The sequence below is a fragment of the Canis lupus genome, chromosome 3 (assembly GCF_048164855.1).
Source record: "Canis lupus baileyi chromosome 3, mCanLup2.hap1, whole genome shotgun sequence".
NCBI classification, from domain to species: Eukaryota; Metazoa; Chordata; class Mammalia; order Carnivora; family Canidae; genus Canis; species Canis lupus.
The window spans coordinates 37,714,464-37,741,822 of record NC_132840.1 but is presented as its reverse complement, the minus strand read 5'-3'; the positions used below and the strand labels follow the sequence as shown (position 1 = coordinate 37,741,822).

Genomic DNA, 27,359 nt, shown 5'->3' with positions numbered 1-27,359 from the left:
GATTTGGTATTAGGGCAGTAGAATGATAAGTGACTTTTCTTCTATGGTCAAAACTTTCACACTCTTGTAACGTTAACTATAAGGGAATAGTTATTACATGAAGTCTCTCGCACCATGGGCGTTTGGTACTGTCTGGTGCAAATCAGATTGTAGATTAGAAAAGTCCTTCAATTATCTACTGGCCCCATGGAGTAAGGGAGAAGCATGTATGTTTGTGTTGGGGGAGCCAGGTGATAGGGAAGCTGAACCACCATCATTGTCACAAGAAGGAGGGAACAGAAAGGGGGAGGGGCTGGATGCTTTTAAATTCTGCTGGGGGAGGCGACGGGGGGCGGGGCATAATCCAGTGGTTGGTCAATCTAGGGGAGTGGCTTCAAAGGCTTTTTGGGTTTTGTTTGTCTTTTTTTTTTAATTTAAGCTTCTGCAATTCTTCAAACAAAAGTCTATTAATTATCTATAGTGTGGCAGTCCCTCTGTTGGCTGCTTTACCTACACTTTCCATACCTATACTCCTTTTTTTTTTTTATTGAAGTTCAATTTGCCAACATATATATAGCATAACACCCAGTGCTCATCCTGCCAAGTGCCCCCCTCAGTGCCCATCACCCAGTCACCCCAACCCCCCCGCCCATTTCCCCTTCCACTACTCCATACCTATACTCCTTAAAACAAGATGCTCTTATTCCCATTTTAAGGATCAAAAGGGTGGGGTCAGAGAGGCTAAGTGATTTTCCCAAAGACATAGTCTGTCAGTGTTTGGATTAGAACCCAGGTCTGTGTGACATTATTGTTCTTATGCCCTAAATTGTACTCCTTTGACATCCTCTTTAAAAAAAAAAAAGCCTCTTTGGAGTTTGGCATCAAAGGAGGAACCTTCTATTCTGCTGAGTATTTGGTTAAGAGGCCTGAAGGAATACCAGAAAGTTTAGTGGGATTGTGTGCATATGTGTTACCAGTGGGGTTGCTGGGTGTAAACCATTGCTTGAAGCAGAGATATCAACCTCTCCTTCCTCTTTTCCTCAATTGATCAATCACTAGGAATCTTGTGTCTGCTCTTGGTTAAAACTAGCATTTTGGAGGTTTTGGAAGCGGGCCAGCAGTGATGAATGAGTATGGCCCAGTCAGTGTCCAGATCCATCTGGGGTTCCCTTGGGACAGGCCAACTTGAGTTTTCTGGGCCAGATGCTTGGGAAACCTCCAACTTGGCTTTGGGGGTACACAAAACCAAAATAAATGAAGTGGAATAAAAAAGGCTGGAGGCACCCCAGCATGCCCTATTTACAAAGTGCTTTAGTTCCTTTTGGGTTGTATTTGATTTTCTCCTTCACTGAGAAATGGGGAGACATCACAATGACTTATGTGCCAAAGAGAGGACTCCCAACCATCCTTCAGCCTCCCTCACCCCCTCGGCCCCTTTTGTGTGACAGGATGCCCTCAATTACTCTCTTTAGGGGGGGGTCCCAGTCAGAAGAAGATGGAGCCAACCATCTGTTACCGACTCCAGTGAGCAATTTAATTTTCTCTTGTTCCCAACAAGGAGGATTTTGTAAGTACATAAATTACCGTCAGTCCTGGTTAATCAGGAGCTTGCTGTCTGAAGGGGCGGGGATGGTCAAGTTGGATACACCCACTGACCTGGACTTACCAAGAGGAAAGGCACCCTGCACTTTGGGGGAAAAGTCATTTGAAGGAAGTAAAGAATGTCAGACAGAGAAACTTCCTTAGAGATCATCCAATCTGACACTTCTTTTATAAATGAGGAAATCAGGGCCAGAGAGGGTAAATGATCTGTCTAGCTAGGCAGAGCACAGTTAGGGCTTGAACTAAGGAGCTCCAATTCCCAAACTCTATCTTTCCAACACAACACAAGGTAAAACAAATGACCTACTTGCCCCTGCCATTTAATCTCTAGAGGTGGGACCAAAGGATAATAATCATGACAATGACGACCACCACAGGAGCTACACCTCATGTGACCAGCAATGTAGGAGAGGCAGTTTAGTGCAGAGTTAACAGAATGGGCTCTGGAGCCAGATAGCCTGGTTCAAACCCCCAGTTCCATCACTTAATAGCTGTGTGATCTTGGGTAAGTTACTTAACCTCTGGAGCCTAGGCCAACAATGTCAGTTTTTGAGGCCTGTCCCTTCACATCCCCTTAGTGTCCTCACCCTTTCCAGCCCAACTTTCCATGTTCAGCATCTGCATCTTTGTTGGAGAGCTATCCTTGGGCCCCCAGAGTCTGCTCTGTCAATGACCATTGCAGGCCCAGAGTCTCCTAGGGATGGCCTTTGACCAACAACTGACAGATGTGGGGGGATAAATGCCCCAGCTTCCTTACTTCTTGCTCAGGATAGTTCCCAGGCATGGGTTTTATACCATTCTCCAGAGTTCCCTGCAGGATTAGGCTCTATTCACCCACCACAGTGGCTGGCTTAATAATGCCTGTGTTATTGCTCACTGGTACTGTGTCCTTTGCATCTCTTCATTAACTGTTTGCATTCAAATCCTTGTCTTAGCATCTGCAAATGGTTTGTTAATCCAAACTAAGACAGTGCCTCCACTTTCTCATTTATAAAATGATGTCAATGATAGTTTCTATATCAAAGAGTAGCTGTTAGGGGTAAATGGGCTGAAGTTGCAAAGAACAGTGCCTGATGCACAGTGAAAATTCAACAAATAGCTATGTAGCTGACACATGCTTATCTCATTATCTTATTAATTCCACACTGTATACACACAATTATTCCCATTATACAAATAAGATAATCCAAGCTCAGAGAGGCTAAGTAATTTTCCCAAAGTCATGAAGCTTAATAAGAAGTAATGTCAAGACCCAAACACAGATTCATCTTTGAAGTTCCTTCCATTTTTACCTCTGCCAAGCGGTTTTCCCTGATCCTTCCAATCTGGGCCAAGGTCAAGGGTCCTTCCTCTTGTGCTCCTACTACTTCAGTCACAGGACTTGTCCCAGTGTATTGCTTGTCAGACTTTCCCTCTAGGCTTCTAGCTCTGGGAAGCCCAGTACCTTCCCTCAGACATTTCTGGGAGCTCAGCTTTTAGCCTGGTGTCCTGTGCATAGTAGGCTTCCAGTGAGTGCTGAATAAATAAGCACACAACTTGAAACCAGAAGAGGCAGCCAGCAAGGTTGGCGGGGCGGGGGGGCGGCGCCCAGAGTAAACTCCAGGGCACAAGTCCATGTTTGTGTCTCACAGTCTTCAGATTTCAACTGGAAGCATCTTGGAAATCTTCCCAGGAAATACTCTTCTCCTCCCATTCCTGCTGCAGACAGGATTTATATATGTGGTTGATGGGCCTCTTGGGTATTCCAAAATTTCATCAAGGCATCTAGTCGCTCTTAAAATCTTGTCAGGGAGACAAGGATCTCACATGTTACCACATAGAGACACATGAGCATCCAATCCCAGTAATTGTTCCATTGTGAGGTAACACTGGAGCAGCAAAGCTTTCAAGGACTGTTAAGGAGTGTGAGAAAAAGCAGGAAGGAGATGAACTGTGGATCAACATGACTGGAAGGATGCCCACTGGAGCAGGAGGAGACCAAAATTAGGCTAGAAGTGCAAGGGTCTTATAACGATACTGATAACTGATAATCATACCCACCTCTTTAAAGCGTGTGCTATATATTGGCTTCAACACATTGTTTAAGAACCTAAGTTCCTCTTAGGAATCCTTGAGGATTGAATCCTCTGTCATTTATTAGCTGTATGATCTTGGGTGAACTATTTAGTCTCTCTGTGCCTCAGTCTGTTGTCGGATTTGTAAAATGGGGATAACACATACTTTCCTCACAGGACTGTCAGAAATAAAATAGCATGTGATGTGCTTGGGAAAGTGTTTTACCACATGGTAAGCAAGTAGGCAAATGCTAGTTTTTAGTAGGCACTGAATAAGACTTTAAGGAGTAAAAGGTAGACTATTTTTGTTCTCAGGAAGCTCAGAACATACAGTCAACGTTGCTAAGCTCACTTGCCCACGTATAGAGAAATGTTTGAGCAGGTTCCCCCAATTACCATTTGTTTGTTGAAAAGAGCTGAATGATAAAAAATAGGAAGAGGATGCTGGGGGAGCATAGAGAAGCAGCGTCTAGTTCAGAGCTGGGTAGGAGTGGTTACTGGTGGAAGTCAGGGAAGGCTTCCCCAAGAGGCAGTACTTGAAATAAGTCTCATGGACACATCAGAGTTATCTGAGAAGGTAGGAGAGGGCTTTCCAGGGAAAAGAACACCCTAGGTCAACACTGACAGATGGGCTTGGAAAAAAAAGTGAGCTATTTGAGAAATGTTGAAAAGTTTGGCTCTATAGCACTGAGTGGGAGAGTAGGGAAGCGTTCTGCTACTACTCAAAATCCTTCAGTGGTATCTCATGGCTCTTGGGCTCTAGACCAGGGTCCTATACATGACCCATTGAAGTCCAATGCGCTGTTCCCTACCGACCACCCTCAATCCCACCTTCTGCTGCTTTAGCCACATTGGCTGGCTTAGTGGGCTCTCTGCAAAACCGGCTCTGAGTCCAAGATTCAGATACAGATGGTTTCTTCTATGAGTATTCCCAAGAGGAACCCAGGAAGAAGTGGTGGAAGCCAAGAAAGAGTGTGATTTCAGGTGCAGTTTCAAACTGTTCCTGATTCCACAGGAAGCCGTAGACTTTCTCCACCTTCAATTCATCCATATCAATTGGTTATTGTCACTGGGCACCCGAGGAGGACATAAACTCCCAGGCACCTCTGGGGCTTGGTACAGGTGAGGTGCCTCCAGCCTGTGAAGATCACAGGGGTTAAGGTAAGTGGCTAGCCACAAAACACAGGAACAGAAGTGATCCCAGGGCATGAGGGCAGGCGTGGAGACCAACAGTGCCCATCACATTGGCCTGCTTTCGGTAACCTGAATGCTCCCAGCGCTCTCCCTTCCTTAATCTGGCTAACTTTTCTCATCCTGCGAGCTGCAGCTAAATGCTGTTCATCGAGGAGACAGTCTGACCCTTTAGACTGGATTAGGCCTGCCAACTGTTTTCAAGGCACCCTACATTTTTTCTTCCCAGCACTTCAAAACAAACTGTAACCAATTACATATCCAATCAGTTCTTCCGTATGGGGCAAAACTCCGTCAACTGCCAAAGACAGAAAAACAAGTCATATGAACTGAAGCAAAAACAGGGGAGTGCCTTCTGCAGCTGGAAAGGGTGTGAGGTGTGACTGGAGAACAGGACCCACACTGCCCACAGCCCACAAGACCGCCGGGCTTGGACCTGCAGCCTCCACATAGCTGGGCTCTTCTCTTTTCTAAACTCGGCTTCTTCCTCTGGGCCTCCTTTCTTTCTGCTATTGCAGATGTGGAGGGAATGTGGGCTCAGGCAGCTCCAAATTCTCATCCTAGTCACTACCGCAAGACACCCCACCTGACCCAAGAGAGCACAAGCCCACCTGTAGAACCATCACCGCAGCCCAAGTGGACATGGGCCAACGTGATTGGCCAGGCCTTGGTCATGTGCTTGCCCAGCTGCGGAGGGAGGACAGGGCAGTGCCCTGACAGGCCCCTCAGAGTCGCATGATTGGCAAGGGCCATGCTCACTTCTCGAAGAACGTGCAGGAGAGGAGCTGGGGGTGCCACGTCTCTGCCTCGTTGGATGGTGTGTCTCCCACAGATGTTTACAGCCATTGCCTTTCACGTGTCAGCCATTCTTATAGGTAATAAGAAATATAGGAAATAAATATATTAAGCCTTGCTTGCACCACAGCTTTTGCTCTTTTGGGGGAAGAAGGAAAATAAGCACGCTGATAATCAAAAACGTGTCAGGTAGTCAGATTTGTTCTGGGAAAAAAGCAGAGAGTACAGATGATAGCACATGCTGAGGAGACACTGTTTTCCTCGGGTGGTCAGAGAGGGCAACTTGGAAGACCGTGCAGGCAGGTGCCCGATGGTGACGAATCAACTACGCCATTCTGAGGGACATGAACTAAGTCCTCATGCCTCGTCTGCTTGTCTGCCTGCCCGCCTTTCTTCCTCCCTCCCTCCCTGAGTTCCTTCCTTCCTTTCTAGGTTTTCTTAAAATGTACTGTTCAGACTGCCCCAGCAGGGGTAGGGCATTTATTTAAAAATGCAGTTTTCCAGACTTCTCTGAAGACCCAGAGATTGAGAAGTCTCTAGGGTGATGCCTAAGCATCTAGATTTTTAATAAGCTCTCCAGGGGATTCTTATGCACATTCAAGTTTGAAAACTAATATTTGAGGCAGCGGAGAGATAAGAGAGGCTCTGAACAGGGAAGAAAGTGGACCTCAGTTGTGTTATGGAAGAGTAAGTCTTAGAGGCTACTGCATTGAGGATGGGCTGGAGGCTGGCCAGGTGTAAAGGTCTTGGAGACAGGGAGAGAACACATAGCCAGGTGGTAGATCAAAAAGTTTAGGTGGTGGTGGACAGACAGAGTTTGTGCCTGGTACAGTGTGTGGGTGAAGGAGAGGGAGCTGTTTAAAGGCTCCCTGTGCTCTGACTGGGGTGCTGGGGGGTACTGGGACCATTTACCTAGGAACAATTACCTATAGGCATCATTGGCATTGCATCTCTTTCTTTACCTATTCTGTATCCAGGGAGTGATTTTACTTACTTACTTACTTATTTATTTTAAAAAGATTTTATTTATTTATTTATTTATTTATTTATTTATTTATTTATTTATTTATTTATTCAAGCAGGGGGGAAAGTGCAGAGGGAGAGGGAGAAACAGACTCCCCGCTGAGCAGGGAGCCCAGCACTGGGCTTGATCCCAGGACCCCAGGATCATGACCTGAGCCGAAGGCAGATGCTTACCTGACTGAGCCACTCAGGCACCCCCCAAGGAGTGATTTTAGAGTCATATATTATAATGGTGTCATTTTATTATTCAACAAATGATTAAAGACTTTTTAATTGTTTCTTTTTCTTCTCTTCTAGTATTTCCTCCTTTTTTTTTTTTTTTTTTTGAGTTTCTGGAATTTTACTTGAAAGGGGTTGATAGTAACTGCTTGCCATTTTTAATTTTGTCTCTTGTATAATTCATTTGCCAAGGGAAACCATTAAGGAGCAAGCTTTATTTTGTGGCATGGGAAGGAGAGATAGTGAATGATATTGAGGAGCCAAGACATCTGACGGACTAAGAATACAGTGCCTAGGACTTTTGGTTGTTCCAGTTGGATGTCTTGGGTGAAGCCGGTCACTCCAGGGGGCGGGGGGGATGCTTCCCATTTGCTCACCCCTGTTCAGAATCCTAAGAGATAAATAATAAAGTTATCTCCACTTAACTACTCTTCTGCAAATCTTCAGTGGGTGTGCCCTAGGTCTAACTAGATGATTGGGTGTGAGGACCACATGAGATAATGTTGGTGAGATTCATGGCATTCAGTAGAATCCATAGTATTTTCTCAATGAAGGAGACTGGGCGGGTATTATTGGCCCAACTTATATGCTTAGAGAAGTAAAATGACTTACCTGATATCACACAACCAAAATGAAGATCTGGCTTTAAATCCTTGCCATTTGGATTCTACAGTTTGTGTATTTTTCACCCCCAGGCAGGTGAAGGCTGGGCAGGGTGCCAGGACCTCAGTTTAACTGCTAGAGTTGGGGATGTGCTCCATTCCGGGGTGGAGGACCATATTAGTTTGAGAAGCTGAGGTAGCAGTCTGATCTTCTCCCCCCATGGTGGCCCTGCCCAGGCCACAGATGGCAGATCCTGTGCTCGTCAGAGACCAGATCTAAATTCCCACTGATATTTGTTCAATAGCTCAGACATGCTAAGGCTAGCTGTCTTATAAATTATGGAACAGATTAACTGAGTTAGGCCTGAGACATAAATAACAAAGCCTCTCCACCCAGTGACAGGACACAAGGCTAAAGGCAAAAACACAGGAATTGTGGCAGAGAAGCAGACTGTTTTCCTCCTTTAGGGAAAGGCTGATGGAGAAGAGGGCCAGGATAAAAATAGAGGACAAGGGATGAGGTCAGAGGGAATTCTAGGCAGAAGGGATGACAGAACCAAGGAAAATAGGCCCCAGGGAGCAATCTCATTGACTCGTAAGGTTTTGTGGAGGAGAAAGCAGAGGAAAAAAACAAACTCTGACTTCTCTGTCCTTGTGCCCACCAATCTCCCATTGGATGAACCCAATCTGAAGTCCCAGCAAGGGGTCCTGAGTAATGCCATCCACAGGGGCAAACTCTCAAAGATAAGAGTCCTTGTGGCCATCTGTGATTACCTATATCTATTCTGGAGAGGAGAGCTTCGGGAAGGTAGGAGTGCTCATGAAACAGTGTCAGGTGATTCTGAGGTTCTGGTGGGTCATAATATAGTGAGTATAGGTGGAGAAAAGACTTTAGTTCTCCACGCTCAGCACCCTGGTCCTTCCTCTTGTTTTCTTCTGCGGCCATGGAGTCATCCATGGTATTTCCCCTTCTCTCAAAGCCTGTTTCCAATACCTCAGGGAGTCCTGTTGGCTCTACCCTCCATATCCAGAAGGCTACTACTTCTCACCGTCTTCACTTCTGTTACCCTCCTTCAAGCTGTCATCCTTGCTTGGATTAGTTCAATAGCCTTCTACACTACTGCTGCCTTTCCTTGCCCCCTTGTAGTCCATTACTGACACAGCAGCAAGATCGATCCTTCAATCCTTCAGAAATACAAGTCAGATTCTATCACTCCTCTGCTCAAAACCCTGCCATGGACCCTGTTCACGCAGTCAAAGCCAGAGTCCTTCAGGGGCCTGCATAATCTGCACCCCCAACTTTTTCTCTGAAATCACCTCTTACTACCCTTGCTTACACCCCCACTCTCCCTCCAACCTCACTGACCTCCTTGCTGTTCTTCAAAAACTCTAGAGAGCTCTCACCCTGGGGCTTTTGCATTGGCTCTCCCTTTTGCCTAGAATGCTTTTCCACCAGTTGTTTATGGGGTTGACACCCTCACTTCCTTAAAATCTCTTCTCGAATGTCACCTTCCCTGTGAGTACCCTGTTCACTCTATTTAAAATTGCAACCTATCCAAGCTTCCCCTTCCCTTTGCTCCTGACTCACCTTATCCTCCCTGCTTTGTTCTCATTGGGCTGTTTGTTAGGAGGAGTTGAGACCACCCCATGCGAGGTGCCGGCCAAATGTGCAATTCTGCACCTACTGCACCTTCCAGTCGGGTGGGCCCCCTGGGTGAGAATAGAAAAGGTGGGGATGTGGGAGGCCCCTTGTGACTGCTCAAGCTCTGCTTCTTCACACAGCCTACAACCTCATTATCCACACACAGGAGCACAGGCAATTGCCTCAGGGTATGAGAGTCAGCTTGCAAAGAGAAGTGCCTGTGCGGCAGACAGGATGCTGAGGCAGAGCTGGCAGCCAGCAGGAGGGGCCAGCCCTTCTTTCCTGATGTCCTCAACCAGAAGGGAGCTGAGGCCACAGAGCACTGGGTGGGAGGGGATGTGTGGGGTGAGGTGTGTTTGGAGGGACTCACAGAAAGTTCCTAACTTCCTCCTACTCCCCCGGAAAATGGTCCTGTTATTGGGAAAAGTCTCAGTTCAACCTATGCATGTGCCAGGTTCAGGGGGAGCTCTTGGTTGGGAGCTGTGGGGGGAGGAGAGCAGGCAAGTAAATGCTTTCAGTTCTGTGTTATCAAAAAGACCTGTGATGATGTAAACACAGGCACTAGGAAATGCACATGGCAAAGGGATACTCCTCTTCCAAACTGAGTCTTGACTCATTCATGCATTCATTCAAATGGTATTTGTGGAGGATCAGCTGTAGGCAAAGAGGCACTTCTTCAGCTGCAGGGGATACAGTAATGAATCAAAAAAAGCTTCCTCTGATTTCCAGGAACTTAGTTTAGAGTCCAGGCCAGAGGACAGATATAATAAGTAAACTAAAAAATAAATGTAACATTAAAATTGTGTTTTGGTGAAAGGCTATGAAGAAACGTAGGAGAAGCTTTAGAGGAAGTGTTAGTGGGAGGGTCTCTCCTGTCCCCAGGGAAGCCCTACAAAAAATGGGTAGGGAAGGAGAGACCCTGAGGCTTGAAGAGCCAGGGAATGGGAGGATCAGGTGAGGGCAGCCTGGAGGAGGCATTCTGGGCATGGCAGCGTTGTGAGCACCCAGTGCAGGCCCTTCTACTCCTATTCTGAACCCACCCATCCTGAGCTTGTGCAGACTCCATGTTTAAGCCACATTCAACTTGGCTCCTCTCCTCAGGCCACTGGCATATAGTCCCACATGTCACACCTCACTTGTCCTTCAGGGCTGTGCCCAAATAGCACCCCTCAAGGCTCTTCCCTAAAGCCTGCAGGCCAGGGTATTCATACTCACCTCCGAGTTTCTGGCCTGGGAGTGTAACTCATCTGTCCACATGTCTATCTCCCCAGCCAGGCTGTCAGACTTGAGAGCTGGGGTGCAGCCCCTGTGTGCAGAGCCCGTGGCTTAGACTAGGTAGGGGCTCAGTTAATGTGTATGAATAAGGGATGAGAGTAGGAAGAGAAAAAAGAAAAAAGGAAGGGAGGAAGGAAGGAGGAGGAGAGAAAGGAAGGTGTAAACTTAGAAAACAGTGTAAATATTTAACCCTCACAAAGGATAATTCAGAAACCCTTATAAATCCAGATATTTGCAAATGTCAATCTGGAATATATTATTTTTGCCACAAAACTTTTCCCAAGAGCCATTGCTTTCTAGTCTTTATTACTTTTTCTTCACTTCCATCACCAGCATTAGCTCTTGGCTTTCTGCTTTAGAACTACGATTCACAGAGAAATCATTTTTTTGTACATTTTTAGAATTCAGTTCATGAGCCTTGCCTTGTAAACCTCAAAAGCCATGCTGAGATATGAATGTTGGGGTTCTCAGACCTACTCACTGGCAAAGCAAATGACTCTCAGAAACCAAATTAATGATGCTGCAAAATGACAAATTACTACGTGTCATAGACCTCAGGGATCTCCAGAGAATAGTGCAAACAGAGAAAGTTAAAGCGGAATGCTAATGGTGACCGTGCTCACCTGGAAGGCATGGGGGGGCCCTCTGGAAAAGACTTGGCAACTAGTTCTCCTCTCCAGATGCGGCTGGCTCCCGCTCACACTGGGCCACAGGTTTAGCTAAGTACTCGGTTACTAAGGAAACCCAAGTTGTCAGTCCTGAGCCATATGGGAATAATGGTGATTTATTTAGGAAAAGCAAGGTTTGTCACTTTAAGCTTACTGCTACAAAATTGCTTTTTGATTACCTCCCTCCTTATTGCATTGTCTTGTCACAATAAACTACAGAAACAAGTGGCAAGGTTAATAATTATGGGCTTCGTTCTTGTCACTCTCAGGGCCCAGCAAGGTCACGGTTGCAGCCTGAGTGTGGCAGGCAGGCTTGTTCTTCAAACCCCTCCTGTGGAGAAGAGGAAAGCTGCTTGCGATGGTGGTTGTGTGTGTGTGTGTGTGTGTGTGTGTGTGGCGCGGGGGTGCTGTGAACACCCAGCTCTCTCCAGGAAGCTCTTACTGCCCACTCTCCCTGATGCCTGGGTGCTTCTGGAGCCACAGAGTTCCTAAAATTCAGTCCTCCCAGACTGTATTCAACCCATCTTTCAAACACAATCCAAAGACCATCTCCTCTGTGGCTGAAATCATTCATTCCTATCTTTGCCATTCAAAGCTCACAGTTTGTGCCCTCAGTCAGGAGAGCTTATTGAATAACTGCTAGGTGCCATGCACAGTGCTAGACTTTCCATGTGGCTTTTTTCATTTTGCTCTCACAACCACATACAAGATGGACATCATTACTGTATTAGTTATGCTTTGCCTTTCAGGTTGGCACCACTCTCTTAGGCTGGGTTCTCCATGATTTTCTGGATGCCCATATCTCTAGGCTCAACTTTTTTTAAAATAAAAATGGAATAAAGAGCCTCTCTTGACCTGGTTAGAAAGTCCTGGTGAAGAATCCAGATGGGCTTGCCTTGGTTCAGGGGCCTATCTCTTAATTTAGTCAGGCAAGCAGAATCTCAGACAAACATATCAGTTTCCATTCAGGTTGATTATTTAGAACAATATCTGTAAATAGGGAGGCTGCTGTTTCTGTCAGGAATAGGGTCTGGGATACGAAATTATAAATATTCATTACAGAGCTGTATACTTCATTATCTATTAGATACCAACTAAGAGTCCTCCAAAACTAGTCAGCTCTGGTTTTCTGATTACTGGGTGACCTCAACATCTGCGCAGCGCTCAAACCCCAGGTAGAACTTACTGTGTCTGTCTCTTCTTCTTCCCTCATGTTTAGTATGAGACTGCTGACCATGTCCTGCTATCCTATTTCTAAAATCCTTCCTGATTGTCATTCTCTCTCCTTCACCCTCACTGCTAATATAATAACCCCATCCTTCTATCTCAAGACACAAGCCATAGCTCCCAACTGGCCTCTTTATCTCCGTTTTTCCTCTCTAGGTCAGTCAGGGTCAGCTAGAAAACAGAAACTACTCTAGGTTTTTCTCTAGCTTCTGTGAACAAAAGGAATGTGATTGGGGAAATACATCCAATGGTAAAGATTGCATGTTTGCCTTAGAGCATCCTTGCCCCCATTTTTCTAGAGGATCTCATTATGCTGAGAAATTGCTAGATAGGGTGCATGCACAACAGAACACAGAGAATCCCAATAATGGGTAGTTATTCCACTTTAGACTGCTTACCCTCCTTTTAACTTCCTTCTCTGGGGCCTGGTGAAACATACACAATGTTACTCTTATGGTTTAGCAGCATTTTTCATTAAAAGCTTCCAGGATTTGCTCAATTGTGATGCACCAGGGGTGTGTCTTTGGGCTGTGCATAGATCCTATATGGTATCAAGAAGAATCTATTTCCCCCAAAAGGGAGATTAGAGACCTCTTCCATTGAGACTGAGGACACTGATGATGTAGGCAAAATATAACATATGTAGGAAATGAAGATCCAGAACCCAAAGTCATGGAGATAGGGAGTAGCTACCTTCCACTGTTGGCAAAAGTCAAGCCCCGAAGAGCTCAACAGATAGTAGATCTTGCATCTGAGGATTATACTTGGAGTGAGCCCATACACAAAGCCTATTTACCAGAAGGAATGTGAGGGAGAAATGTGTAAGGTGGTCTTCATAGACTTCACAATGGTTCTCTTGTTTGATCCTCTCGACAACCTATGATGAAGATATTATAGAATCTACTTTTTTTTTTAAATATGGGAGAACTGAGGGTTCCTGGTAGTTATGTAACTTAAGTAGGATAGTGGCTACCAAGTGGTAGACTGAGGTATAAGTCCAGGTCATCCTTGACCCTTTCCTTATTGAGGGGGAGAGAGTATTGAGGAGAGGGATACTGGTGTCCACTGTGTCTCCTTATATACACAGGTATGTAATTCTCTTTTCAGGCTGGGGGTTTATTATTTTCTTAGCTCATTCTTTTAGCATATTTTGAATGTTAAGGATTTAAAAAACCCTTCTAGGAATTGCTCTATAATTAATTCCTGGACTACGTGGACCCTTCTTTTCCATTAAAGGCAAAATTGTGTCTAGAGTATTAAAACCTGATAAATACCCTTCCCTTCCCCAGAATGTGGTTTCACAACCACTCTGGAAAACAGTGTGGAGGTTCCTCAAAGAGTTAAAAATAGAACTACTCTATGACCCAGCAATTGCACTACTGGGTACTTACCTCAAAGATACAGATGCAGTGAAATAACGAGACACCTGCACCCCAATGTTTATAGCAGCAAGTCCATAATAGCCAAATTGTGGAAGGAACCTCGGTGTCCATCAACAGACGAATGGATAAAGAAGATGTGCTCTATATATACAATGGAATATTTCTCAGCCATTAGAAAGGACGAATACCCACCATTTGCTTTGACATGGATGGAACTGAAGGGTATCATGCTGAGTGAAATAAGTCAATGGGAGGAGGACAATCATTATATGGTTTCACTCATATGTGGAATATAAGAAATAGTGAAAGCGACCAAAAGGGAAAGGAGGGAAACTGAGTGGGGAAAAATTAGAGGGTGACAAAATATGAGAGACTCCTCTCTGGGAAACAAACAAAGGGTAATGGAAGGAGAAGTGGGTGAGGGGATGGGGTAACTGGGTGACGAGAACTGAGGAGGGCACTTGATGGGATGAACACTGGATGTTATACTATATGTTGACAAATCGAACTTCAATAAAAAAAAAGACTGTGGTTTTAAAATGCTTTCTGTCTTATCACGCAAATTGTTCAAATTAAAATACCAATAATTTTTGAACACCCATTCTGTGTCAAATTCTTAATATGCATTTACTCATTTAATCCTTACAATGATCTTAAATACAGATATTACTATTATCACCATTATTTTTATTTAAAAATTTTTTAATTAAAAAAATTTTTTTTAATCATCATTATTTTTAGATGGGAAATTGAGGCATAGAGTGGTAATTGCCCATCATCACAGACTATAGAGCTAGGTTTTAGATTCAGGTCCTTTGTTTACAGAGTTCATTGTTTAATCATGTGCCATTCTGTCTATGATTGTCTGATTTCTGGATTGGGGGACAAGGGAAAAAATGAAAGGGTCAGGGAACTTCATTTACTGAATATTACTAGGTGTTAGAACTCTGTAAAAGATGCAACGTATGTTGTCTCACTTTATTTTTTTTTAATATTTTATTTATTTATTCCTGAGAGACACAGAGAGAGGCAGAGACACAGGCAGAAGGAGAAGCAGGCTCCCTGTGAGGCAACTTATGCAGGACTCCATCCAGGATCCCAGGATCACGACCTCAGCCGAAGGCAGACACTCAACCACTGAGCCACTCAGAAGCCCCTCACTTTATTCCTCTAACCACATGTTGCCTGAACACTCTAACTTCCAAGGAAAGCTAAGACATCTTCCTTCTGACCTCTCATTTCTCTGCTAAGAGAGAATACTTCTGATATGACTCAAGAACACATCAGAGCTCCTTTAGGAGGGAATGTGGAATCTAGTGGGTGGAATAAAGGGAATATAAATGAAATAAGTCTTGAAAAAAGGGTAAATGCTCTGCTTTAGATAGTCCTTCCTCAAGGCCAGTGTTAGTCAGGAGCCATACAGGAAATAGTGTTTCACCAAAGAGAATTTAATGATGGAATTGAATAGATGTATGGGCAGGGTTAAATGAACCAGCAAGTGATCTTGATGTACTTGGGGGCAGCAGATTCACCACTTTCCTTAGGATTTCAAGTGAAAAGGGAAGAAGATGTTACTGGAGTTTAGGAAGTAGGGTTTCCTGGCAGGAACTATAGTCATAGAGGGACACAGACACTGCCAGAACTTCAGGACTGAACTATGGAGGAAGTGAAGAAGAAATACCCTCCTCTCTTTCCTCTTGCTTTGCATTTTCAGCCAGTGCCCCTCATTGACCAAGCTCAACTGGAATCTTAAGGGTAGGGAGCTCTGGGATGCTGTCCTTGTGGCAGAATGATAGTGCATAATGGGTCTGTGTGAGTGTAATTGACCAATGGAGAATAACCTGCATGGGGCGGGGGTTATAAGATGGACCTAAGTCTGCCTCCACTGGGAGATTCCCTTTTCTCTTTCCCTCTCTTGGAGCACAAACAGATCACAAAAGGAGGAGCTGATGTTATGCTTAGGTGATCAGCTCAATGCTTTAGGGAGAAGTGCTCTCTCTTTTGGGGTCGAACTTGGCAAGGTTCTTCCCACTGTGGAAGTGATAAGACCTAGAGGTCTAAGATTGGGATGTGGTCAAGGAAAAGGCCCAAGGAGCAGTTATCTGCCCAAATTCCTATCTGGTTCTTAAGACAAAAGAACAGAAGAGATTTTATATAGACAGCCAGAGAGATCTCTGGGATTGAAGTCCTGGTTAGTAATGGACAGTATGTTTCCCTAGAAGGTTGCCTATTCACCTTGGAACAGGGCGGAGGTAGAATGACAGATAAGTTGAAAAAACTCTTAACGTCCAGAGGGGAGGTGGGTGAGGGATGGGTGAAATAGGTGAAGGAGATTAAGAGGTATAAACTTCCAGTTATAAAGTAAATAACTCATGGAGATGGAAAGCTATAACATAGGGAATATAGCAGAACAAACAAACAAAAAACCCAATATCCATTCCACCCTCCTTATAGTGTGCTTTCCTGTGTGGCAGCATTTTGAATGATGTCCTTAAACACTCCTTTCCCAGACTCCCTTGCAGTTGGGGTTCTAGATGCCTTTGGAGTCCAGCCAATCAGGATTGGCTCATATGAGATTTAGAAGTGAGGAGAGCCTTGCTTCTGCTACTTCTGGAAACCATGGTTGCAGAAGCTTATTTATTTATTTTTCTGAAGCAGCATTAGCAGAAGCCTCACTGTCCACGAACAAGCTTCATGGGTGTTAAGAAGCAGGGTGTCTGGCAGTGATGCAGATGGTAGAGATTGTAATAGGCACCACATGGCTCCACAGTAGCAGCAGTAGAAATAGCCACCACACAGTAGTAATGTCCTGATTACAGTGACTTCCTGATCATGGCCCTAAGGGTGGATTTGGAGCTGGTGGCTTCTGTATGGTGTAAGAGGCAGAAGCTCTCTTGGGGCATGTGGCATGATTTTGGGAGTTTATTCCTGAAAATTCAATTTTGAGCTTGTCCTTAGCACTCAGCAACTCTCTTAGACATTTAATCTCTGTAATAAATTCCATTTCTGCCTCAACTAGGTAGGGTGGATATTTTTCTTCTGAAGCTGAAACTTGAGCAAAATAGATGGTCTTAGTAATAATACTAACACTTAAGTGCTTACTATGCGCTGAGTACTCTAAACACTTTACATGAATTATTTTATTCATTCAATTCTCTTGACAATCCTATGAACTAGGTGTGATATTGATCCTCATCTTATAGGTGAGAAATCTGAGGACTCCAGGGACCCAATAACTTGCCCCATGTTACCAGATTTTAAGTGGTGAGAGGAGATATGCAGTGCAGTGACTGCTTCTCGTGTTTGGGCTATTGAACGTTTGTTTGATGAGACAGGCTGAGGATTCTGGGATATCAGATCTCAGGCATCATCTCCCATTTTGAAGATATAATTAAGACAACCCAAAGAGGCAACAGAGGCCTAGACACATTGTATATTTGGCCCAAGGTCACGTGAATAGTGGGCGGTCAAGCTGTGATTCAAACACATCTTCTTGACTTCAAAATCTATGCTATTGTCCACTTAAATTTATTCCTGCTGCCCCATGACAGCCCTTCAAATCTGAGAAGACAGCTCTCATATCTCAGCAAATCTTTGCTGCAAGTCAAACATGCTGAGTACTTTCAGCTGTACCTCTCTGAGCTCTCTCTCCACCTGGATCACCCTCCCCCAGTTTGTGACTGTCCCTCTTCAAGTCTGTCATCTTGGACAGATCACAGAGCTCTCTGTGTGGTCTGACAAGCACAGAAAAACCCCCAGCATGAAAGCTCTTAATCTCGGTCAGACTCTTGAAGTTGAGAGGAGCAAATCTCTCTCTTGCCACCATCTTCCCCCAAATGCCTTCCCGGTGGAACCAATTCACTTTGCCTTTGAGGAAGACGTGACATATGTATTTCCACACAAATTAAGAGCTTTTTTTTTTCACCAGGCCCTTCTAAGCAGGAGGGTGCATTCACTCTCCCTCTGCGGAACTGGAGTGGACTTTTGAGGAGTTATTTATGGGCAGAATGCTAATTACTTAACTACAAATATGTAAATACTTTGAGAATAAATTCATCACAATATATTAGGCATCACATTGTAATTAAGCTCAATTAGGTATTATTAGCAGTATTAATGTCATGTAGCTCGTGCCTGTTCCTAATGAATATATTAACCCAGCCTTGCTGCCACCATCCATGTGGGTGCATTATGATGATGACGATAATAGACACATAATTAGAGCATTATTGCTTTGCTTGCAAATTGTGGAGAGAAATGTCTGTCTTTGGAATCTGAATGATTGGCCTGACGAGATATGTTAGATGTGGCCAGGAGATTATGTAGTCTAGAAATGAGACTTAACATCTTGGCATCTCTGTTTGTAGCTCTTCAAAGAGAGAGGTTTCTGATTTTCTTTCAGAGATTAGAATAAATTCAATAGAAATGGAGTGTGGGATGGAAGCCACCAGAAAGACATTTGGTATACCAGAGTGGTGAGTTTATTGTTCCAAATCACAGCAGAGGAGAGGAGCGAAGTCTGGACATGGAAACAAGGAAGGGCTGAAGCTAAGGTCAGCATGAGTCTGCATGGAATTCAGGGTTCAAGGAAGTGGGAAGAAAGTGGCCCTCAACTCCATCTATCCTTAGAACAACCCCCCGGGGAAGATACTAGTTCCCTAAATTTGCAGAAGAGGCAACATCTCAAAGACATCAACTAAAGTTGTCCAAGGTCATATAAAAATAAGTGGCAGAATCAGGATTTGAACTCAGTTTGTCTGACAGTAGTTAATAAAAGAATTCAAGGTAGGCCACTCTAAAAATTTAGGGCCAAGCAGACCATAATGTAGCAAGTACTTATTTACCAAACTTTAGTTAGTACCTTCTGTGAGCCCCTGCTCTGGGCTAGATCATTTCGATAGATTCTACAAACACACTTATCTGAGCTGCTTACCATCAGCCTTAGGAGGATGAGAGAAAGATCAGATGGGCCAACACAGAACAAAGGGAATGATACAGTTAAGTCTTTTACTCAAAAGACTGCGGTGGGAGCACGTTGGTGTTATACAGCCAAGTTTTTAATATTGGCAGGAAGGTTGGATATTAACTCTGATTTGGAGCAGGTTGATGAAGCCAGAGATATGGCTGTAGATGGAGAGAAAGAAACTTTCAGGAGATTCAGGTGTGTTCAATTGTGAAATTCTTTGACAAAAAAATTACTTGAATGTCAAAAGTGGAAGATGTCTTAGAGATCATCCCGAGGCTTCATTTTACTGCTGAAATAACTTACCCAGGGTCTCAGTCAGGATCCAGATAGTCAAACCACTGTAGGAATGTCTTTCAATACAGCAAACAGTCTCATGGGAAAGAACCCAGAAGCCGGATCCCTGGGTGGCGCAGCGGTTTGGCGCCTGCCTTTGGCCCAGGGCGCGATCCTGGAGACCCGGGATCGAATCCCACATCGGGCTCCCGGTGCATGGAGCCTGCTTCTCCCTCTGCCTATGTCTCTGCCTCTCTCTCTCTCTCTCTCTCTGTGACTATCACAAATAAATAAAAATAAAATAAAAAATAAATAAATAAATCAAATTTAAAAAAAAAAAAAAAAAAAAAAGAACCCAGAAGCCAATTGAGATAGAGAGGCAATCTAGAGACTGTCAAAAGCTGCTACTTTCCTTAGGGTGGAAGGACCAATAGGAAGAGGTGGAGTTATCAGAGGTCAGAAGCCAGGCCCATCTGGTAGGAGCTAGAACATTAGGACTCTGGGAATCTTAGAAGTACTGGAACCCAGTGAGATGTGTGGCTAGGCTGGTTATACAGCATCTGTAAGATACAGCACCTGAGGTAAGTTGAGAGAAGAAATACCTGGCTTTCTCCTCTTTCCCACCCTCCTGTCTTCTATGAGAGCATCTCAATGGCTACACTAACCAGGAAGCCAGTAGTTTAAAAAAAGCCAGGAAAATGTAATTCCAGACATAGAGAAAGGAGCAGAAAAAGGGCTGGGGAGGGAGTCTGAGGCAGAAGCAGGAATAGAATCCAGGAATAGAATCCAGGTTTTCTGATTTCCAGTATGGTGTGTTTCATATTGAAATGAGAGTGTGGTTTATTTATGGGAGATTCTTACCAACTAAGAGGGAAATATGGGTGGTGATGAAGATGACCTTAGAAATATTTGCTTATTTCCCATAGTATTTTATGACTAGGTTTTTCAAGACCTTTCTCATAAAATATTTCATCTAATCCTTACAAATTTTGTGAGATAGACATTGCTAATCCTACTTTATAGATGAAGAAATAGAATTTAGGAGAGACTAAGAGAGTCTTACAGTTTCACACCTGATAAACACCAGACCAGCATTTGGCCCTGGTTAGATCTTACTCTCAACCCAAGGAGCTCATGGAAAGGATGGAGGAGATGCTGAAATACAGAGGCTCCTGGATTTGCATAAGCATAGAGACACAGAGCTCGTAAAGATGAAAGCACACCGCCTGCTCTTCTTCCAAAGGAAGCTCTCTGCATGGCTGACGAGCTCCTCTTCTTTACATGGGGCCACTAGGGCACTCTATGAACTCACTATAACACCAGTATCCATGATTCACTACAGTTTTCAAAGGATGCTTGCAAAGAATTGTATTTCATTTTTCCAACCATTCTCAGAGGTAGTAATGTTGGGGACAAATGGTAAGAGAGAGTCACGAAAGATGAAGTAACTTAACTTGGAGCTTACCACCCCATCATGCAGTTTATGCTTCAGCCAAATGTAGTTCTACTCTCCGAGCAGATAATGTACATTATGACTTTGCATTTACTATTTCATCTGTCTGGAATGATCTCCTTCCACATAGAACTTTACTTGATTGAATTAGTTGGCTCCTTCTCTAGCTCTTGAAACAATTTGATCTTGCCTCTGTTGTATTGCTTTGTGATTATTTGCTCACTCACCCATCTCTAGTAGACACTAGTAGATTATGAGCTCCTGGGTTACAAAGAGTATGTCTTAATCACTTCTGTTTCCCTACATTGTGCTGAATAAATGAATGCATGCATGGATGCATAACTGAGACTCAAACCCAGGTCTCCTGGGTCCTTCTTGCCACTGGTCTCTTTACCAAAGCGGCACTTTTGCACAGTGGAAGGAAGAAGCTGCTGACCAGAGAGCATAATTGGGGCTGATATAATGGGTCTGTGTAAAGCTCTAAGCCATCTTTTCCTTGTTTTTAACAGGAGAGTTCATGCAAAGAATTAAGTTCTCTTTCTGAGACTAGTTTTGCTGAATTAGCAATCCCTGATCAATTAGACTAAAGGGTTTTCTCTGAGCATGCCAGCTCTTGATTTTTTATTTTGCTGCAAAACAAAAAGGGGGTAAGAGAGCAAGGAGGTGGCAGAGGGTCACAGGCACGCAAGGGAGAGAGGCAGAATTACAGTGCCCTGTGGGGGCTGGAGGCAGATGGGAGGGTGGACTGCAGCCCAAACTGAGTCTTCCTTCCCCTTCCAACAGGGTGCAAAGCTCAGTTAGTTTCTTCAGGTGAGGTCCACCTCAGAGACAAGCAGGATTGAAGCAACTGGGACAGTTTCACAGTGGGAGGGAATCCAGCATGTACACACTTCTCCCATTTTCTGGCTTAGCAAATGGGGCCTAAAGAGGCAGAGTAACTCATCCAAGGTGCCAGTGACTCAGTATCAGAGCAGAGATTCTCCCATTTACCTTTCTTTTGTTTGTTTCAGGTGTAGTTTTCAACAATTTATCTGTTGCATATAACACCCAGTGCTCATCACACCATGTGTCCTCCTTAATGCCCCTCACCCAGTTACCCCATTTACCTCTTAAGCATTTACCTGCATGCAGGCCTCTGTGCTAAGTGGCATCTGTGGTTCTTGCCTGCCCAGGATCCATTTTCTCACCTCTCACAGCAGCGCCCCAATCTCCTCTGAGGGGCTGGTCATTCTGCACTAAGTACCATCTTAGTTGGTCTGTCATTCCAAGGGCTCTTCCATCCCCCAGCCATCCCCAGCCAAGGAGTTGACAAGTGAATCAAACAGGCAACTGGATTTCTTTTCCCTAGAATGTGGAGTATTGTGATATGATGATTAAAAAGAGTTAGAGATCTGCATCCAGGAGGCAGGGACCATCTTTGCATCCTACACCCTAGGTCTGCCCTGGGTCCTTTCCTAGGCCTGTTGCTTAAGTTTTTCTATAGAGCCTGTGAGTATTCTCATATCCTTCTTTATTTGGTTACTATAACCAGGCCTGATTCCTACTAGTTGTGACCAAAGAATCCTAAATGGTCCATTTTCCCAACCAGTATTTTTAAGAACAGCCAGAAGGCAAGGAGAGGAAGAAGGATAATAATCCTGCCAAGTGTGTGGACCGTTCTTCATGTTGTCCAGTAGGTATATCATGTGAGCTAATAGGACATTTAAACTGTCCTAGTAACCACATTAAGAAAGTACAAAGAAACAGATGAAATTCATCTTAAAAATAAATTTTATTTAACTTAATATAATCAAAGGATTATCGTTTGCACATGTTACTAGGATAAAAATTGAAATACTTTATATTCTTTTTTACACTAAGTCTTTGAAATCCTGCCTGTATTTTATACTTTTACATTTCAATTTGAATGCTAATTTTTCATCAGAAACATTTGATCTGTATTAAGATTTCATAAAATAGTTGAAAAAAATAGATTCACACAACCAAATTGTGAATACTTGGATGCTTTCCAATAACTGAATTGAGTATTAGCTTTTAAATTTAAGTTGAATTTAACTAAAATTTAAGGTTTTCTTCCTCAGCCACATTAGCCACATTTCAAGTGCTCATGGACGCTAGGTAGTGGCTACTGTCTTGGACAGAGTAGCCCTTTACAGTTACTACACCCATATCACACTTATAGTAAACTCCTCCAACTGCGGGGGAATAATTGTTACTATAATTAACACTATCATCATCAACATCATTATCCTCCTCATTGGTAGCATTATCATGCCCATTCTCCAGATGGGAAAAACAGAGATTCAGAGATTAAATAACCTGCCTAGGGTAACAGAACTGGGAAGAACTAGGTTTAGGGCTTGAATTCAGGTCTGTGTGACTAGCAGTGCTAGCCCAGGGTCTCTGAGTCCTCCACATTAGGGATGGCCTTAAATCAGAGTACAAATGAAGTTGACACCAATATGCTGTGACCTGGAACACATTGCTTGTCTTCTCTGAGATGACATTTCCCTGTCTGTAAAACAAGAGCATGGGACTGCCTCCTCTCTGACTTCTAGCTTTATCATTCTGTCTCTGAGGGCATGCAGGTAGAAAATAGAAGCTAGTGTTTATTGAGGCTAAGCACATGCCACCCATGGTTCTAGGCACTTATATTGCTTCATTTAGTCCTCACAATAACACTATGAGGAGGAATCTAATTGTACCCCCATTTAATACACCAAGACGTCAAGCTACTTGCCCAAATTCAACAGGAAGTTGGTGGCAGAGTTGATATTGGAACCCAGGCTATCTGGCTGCAGTGGCAGGTATTTAATCAATGGCAACATGGCATTTGAAATGGACTCTCAATGAGTACGGGAGTTCTGCTATAGTCACCACTGGGATTCTAGTCCCTAGAATGTAGTTGGTACTCGATTAATAATTGTTGAATGAAGAAATGAATGAATAAATGGGAGGAAGAGAGAGCCCAATGTTGCATGAATTTAGTTCTTGAATTTTTTGGTGTCTGGGGTGTTTCACAAGCGCAAGCAGGTATTTGGTATTCTAAATAAACAAATTCCTGAATACATTCATCTTTTCAGATGAATTGGAGATGTGATTTCTGTAGCTACTCCCTTCATTTTTGCCTTTTCTCTAGCTTATGTTTGTGCCTCTTGGGCAACCAGTGACTGTGAGAAAGCCTAGTAGAGCCCATACCTAAGTGGAAAATGGATCTTTTTTCTTTTATTAGAACCTAGATGAGGAAAATCATAAAAGTTGTGATGTCAAATATTACAACCCGGGCAACTTTGAGACAAAATTTTTACCCAAATTATTTCTGATATTAACATATAAAATTTTTTGACAGCCATTTCCCATAGCCTAGATCTTTGCCTATAAATCGGTAAATATTTTACCATATTATGTAACAGTGCTTCACGTGGGATTGAAAGACCTCTTTTCTTTCCTAAACTTTCATATACTTGCTGTATGGGCTTGGGCAAGTTTCCTCACTTCTTTGGTGCTCTTTTTTTCCTTACTTTTTAAAATGAAAAGAAAGTCTAAAAGGTGTCTCCTCCATAATTGTGACCCTCCATAATTCTGTGGAATTATAGCTAGTCATAGAAATAAAATCTTACTAAAAAAAAAAAAAATAAAATCTTACTGCTTGTAGACAATTCTTTGAATATGTCTTCCTTCCTTCCGTCCATCCATCCATCCATCCACCCATCCATCCATCCACCCATCCATTTATATAAGAAACACGGAATACTCTATACAGGCATCATTCTAGGCATTGGAGACATAGAAATAAAAACAACAACAAAAAAAGAAAACAAAACAGAGTCCTTGCCCTTAAGTGTTCCTAATTTTTATGGGGAGACTGAGAAGAAAATAAATTAGGACACAGTGGGGTGAATTTTCTGCTAGAAGATGCTGAAGAAGCACTAATTAGTAGTAACCAGCCCAGTTTGGGGGTCAGGGAAGTCTTTTGGGGGATGATGGCATATGAGCTGCTCCTGAAGGACGCATGTGAGTTAAGGAAGATGTGAAAGGAAAGCATTTCAGGTAGAGAGGGCAGCATGCACAAATGTGGAGAGAAATGAGAGATTCCAGAATCTGCACAGATACTTCAGAATGCCTGGAACATGGGGACATGGAACAAGCATCAGGAGGTGAGGTCAGGATAAAGAGCGAAGGCCAGATTGCCAAGGTTCAGTGTGCTGAGCAAAGGTGCTTGCATTCAGCAATGAGCAGCCACTGAAAGATTTTAAGCAAGGATAGAACATGGTCAGATTTGCATCCCGGGATGATTCCTTCAACTATAGTGTAGAGGATGACCCACAGAGTATCTTGGGAGGCCAAGAGACCAGTTGGAAAGTTGTAAAAATAGAGTAGGGGAGAGATGATAGTTTCTGAAATAGGAAAGAAGCAGTGCAATTGGAGTGGTTGGGGCAGCTCTGAGAGGTAAGGTCTGCAGGATGTGGGGATAAGGGCTGGAGAGCATCAAGTTCAGGTGTGGACTATGGGTGGACAATATATTTTCCACTAAGATGGGAAACGTGATGTTGAGGTTTTATGATTCCATAATGTCAAGAGACAGGTTCTTAGCAGCTCTGACTGTTCTGTTTGAGGGGTGTTTCCATTCCGTTTAGCTCCAGAATATGTTCTATATTAAATACTGTCAGTGTAATTACAGAATGCGATACACTGTAATTATGCTCTATAATTACATTTTCTTCCATTAGCACCATGGCATTCTGGCTCAGTGTAGGCCCCCGGCACCCTGGACTGTCAGCATGGCCCAGACTGCAGGGGCCGCCTGAAGCAGATACAGAATTTTCCTTCTCAGCCTTTTTCAGGTGATACGATGGCAATCACAGGGAGACCGTGCAAAACAATGGTTAAGAACATGGGCTTTGGAAGAGGCTTCCCAGGATTGAATGACAGCATTAACTCTTATCAGCTTTGGGGCTCAGGCAAGTCACTTAATATTTCTGTGCCTCAGTTTCTATGTTTTTAGAAAGGAGAGAATAGATTCTATCTCACAATTTTTAAGAATAAATGAGATAATGGTAATTACCTTTCCTGGTTTTTGTCAAATTTAAGCCCTCAATACAATATTACACTGATGAGAAGTAATGACAAAAGGGGATCCTGCTCATCTTCAGATTCCTGGAATAGTATCTAGCCTCCTTGGGGAAGTTTTAAGATGCCAAGTGTTAAGGTGTTAGGAATGACATTATTACATCATAGAATTGTAGAATGTTCCTGAAACTAACCTAGTCCTCTCCTTTCTGACATCATTATATAAATGACTAAATAGAGGTCCAGAAAAGATAACCAACTTGTCACATAATTCATTAGTCTCCGAGATGTCTTGAACTCAGAATCCAGAACACTTTATTCCTTGACTGAAGTTTTGACTTTCTTAAGTGTGCCTCTACATTTTACAAAGCATGTGACATGCATTCCTTTTTAAAAATCTTTGAATAGCATTTAACATTTTATTATTTTTAAGATGTTATTTATTTTTCTAAGAGATATTTGAGGTTTACAATGAAATTGAGAGGAGAGTAAAGAGATTTCCCATTACCCTTGCCCCCACACATGCATAGCCTCTACAATTGTCAACATTACTCACCAGAATGGTCTATTTTTTTGTTTTGTTTTGTTTTGTTTTACTGAGGATGAACCTACATTGACACATCATAATCACCTAAAGTCCATAATTTATATTAGGGTTCATTCTTGGTGTTGTACATTTATGGGTTGGGACAAATGTCTAACGACATATATCCATCATTATAATACCATGCAGAGTATTTTCACTGCCCTGAAAATCCTGTGTTACACCTATTCATCTCTCCACTCTCCACACCTGCTTAGAATCACTAATCTTTTTAAGGTCTCTATAGTTTTGCCTTTTTCAGAATGCCATATAATTGGAATCATGCAGTCTACAGCCTTTCAGATTGGCTTTTTTCACTTAGTAATCTGTATTTAAGTTTCCTCTATGTCTTTTCATGGCTTGATAATTCATTTATTTTTAACATTAGATAATATTCATTCTCTGGATGGACCACAGTTTTTATATTCACCTACTGCAGGACATCTTGGTTGCTTCTAATTTTTGGCAGTTATGAATATGTAACATGCATTCTTTTAGTCTATCCTGAAATGACTTTAAAATATCTCATTTTATATGTGAATTAAAGAGGTGTAGAAACTGAGTCTAAAGGAGATAAATGGCTTCTTCAAGGATACCCATTTAGGAGAGAATAGACCTGGAGCTTGAATCACCATGTCAGTGGTCCTCCTTCATATTTCTTTTCCTTTTCTCCACAAACATGCACTGAGCATCTCTGTAGTGGATACTGTAATTCCCTCCATGGGGATACAAGGCTACTTGCCTACAGGTGCTAGTAAATAGGATATATGTACCTAATTCTAACAGGGAAGGTAGGATATAATAAAGGCCAATTGGTTACTGCAAATCTGAGTGTCTATGAGTAAAAAGAACATGGTGAGGTGGAGAGGAAGATGGACATTGCTCCTGGATGAGATAATTATGGAAAAGTTGGTGACTATGCTAAGGTATGACAGGTAACAAAGGGGCCAGATAGTGAATTAGTCAGAACCCTTCTTGGTTTGAAGTGACAAAAACCTAATACAAAGGAGTTTAAGAAAAAAGATAATTTATTGGATCACACGACCTGGAAGTCCAGTGATGCAGCTGGTTCTAGGCAGTTGTCCATCCAGTGGCTCAGATGAACTTACCTCTCCCTCTATTGCCATCTTATGACCCTGTGTTTCCCTATTCAACATTATTCATGAGAATCATTTCTTTTCTAAAAAGTTTTTTTTATTTAAATTCAATTAGCCAACATATAGTAGTACATCATTAGTTCCAGATATAGTGTTCCATAATTTATTGGTTGCATGTTACACCTGGTTTTCATCACATCATGTGCCCTCCTTAATGCCCATCGACCAGTTATTCCATCCCCCACCCACTTCCCATCC

At 43.1% G+C, this 27,359-nt stretch overlaps 2 long non-coding RNA genes across 5 annotated transcripts in view; one reads left to right on the top strand and one right to left on the bottom strand.

The window, feature by feature from the left end:
* The first annotated feature begins 1,372 nt into the window (after positions 1 to 1,372).
* LOC140630380 (uncharacterized) overlaps positions 1,373 to 27,359 on the top strand; it is a 51,613-nt gene continuing 25,626 nt past the window's right edge. Inside the window, exon 1 of the long non-coding RNA XR_012028147.1 lies at positions 1,373 to 1,546. This is a non-coding gene — a long non-coding RNA (uncharacterized lncRNA). The remainder of the gene's footprint in view (positions 1,547 to 27,359) is intronic.
* On the bottom strand, positions 6,962 to 25,556 carry LOC140630378 (uncharacterized). Of its 4 annotated transcripts, XR_012028144.1 has the most exons (7): positions 25,417 to 25,556; positions 21,473 to 21,695; positions 13,669 to 13,800; positions 11,006 to 11,381; positions 10,323 to 10,413; positions 9,054 to 9,175; positions 6,962 to 7,254 (listed from the first exon to the last, which is right to left on the bottom strand). It is a non-coding gene; the product is annotated as an uncharacterized lncRNA (long non-coding RNA). The 4 variants fall into 4 exon arrangements; XR_012028143.1 differs by lacking the exon at positions 10,323 to 10,413; XR_012028145.1 differs by lacking the exon at positions 10,323 to 10,413 and having other exon boundaries at positions 21,539 to 21,695.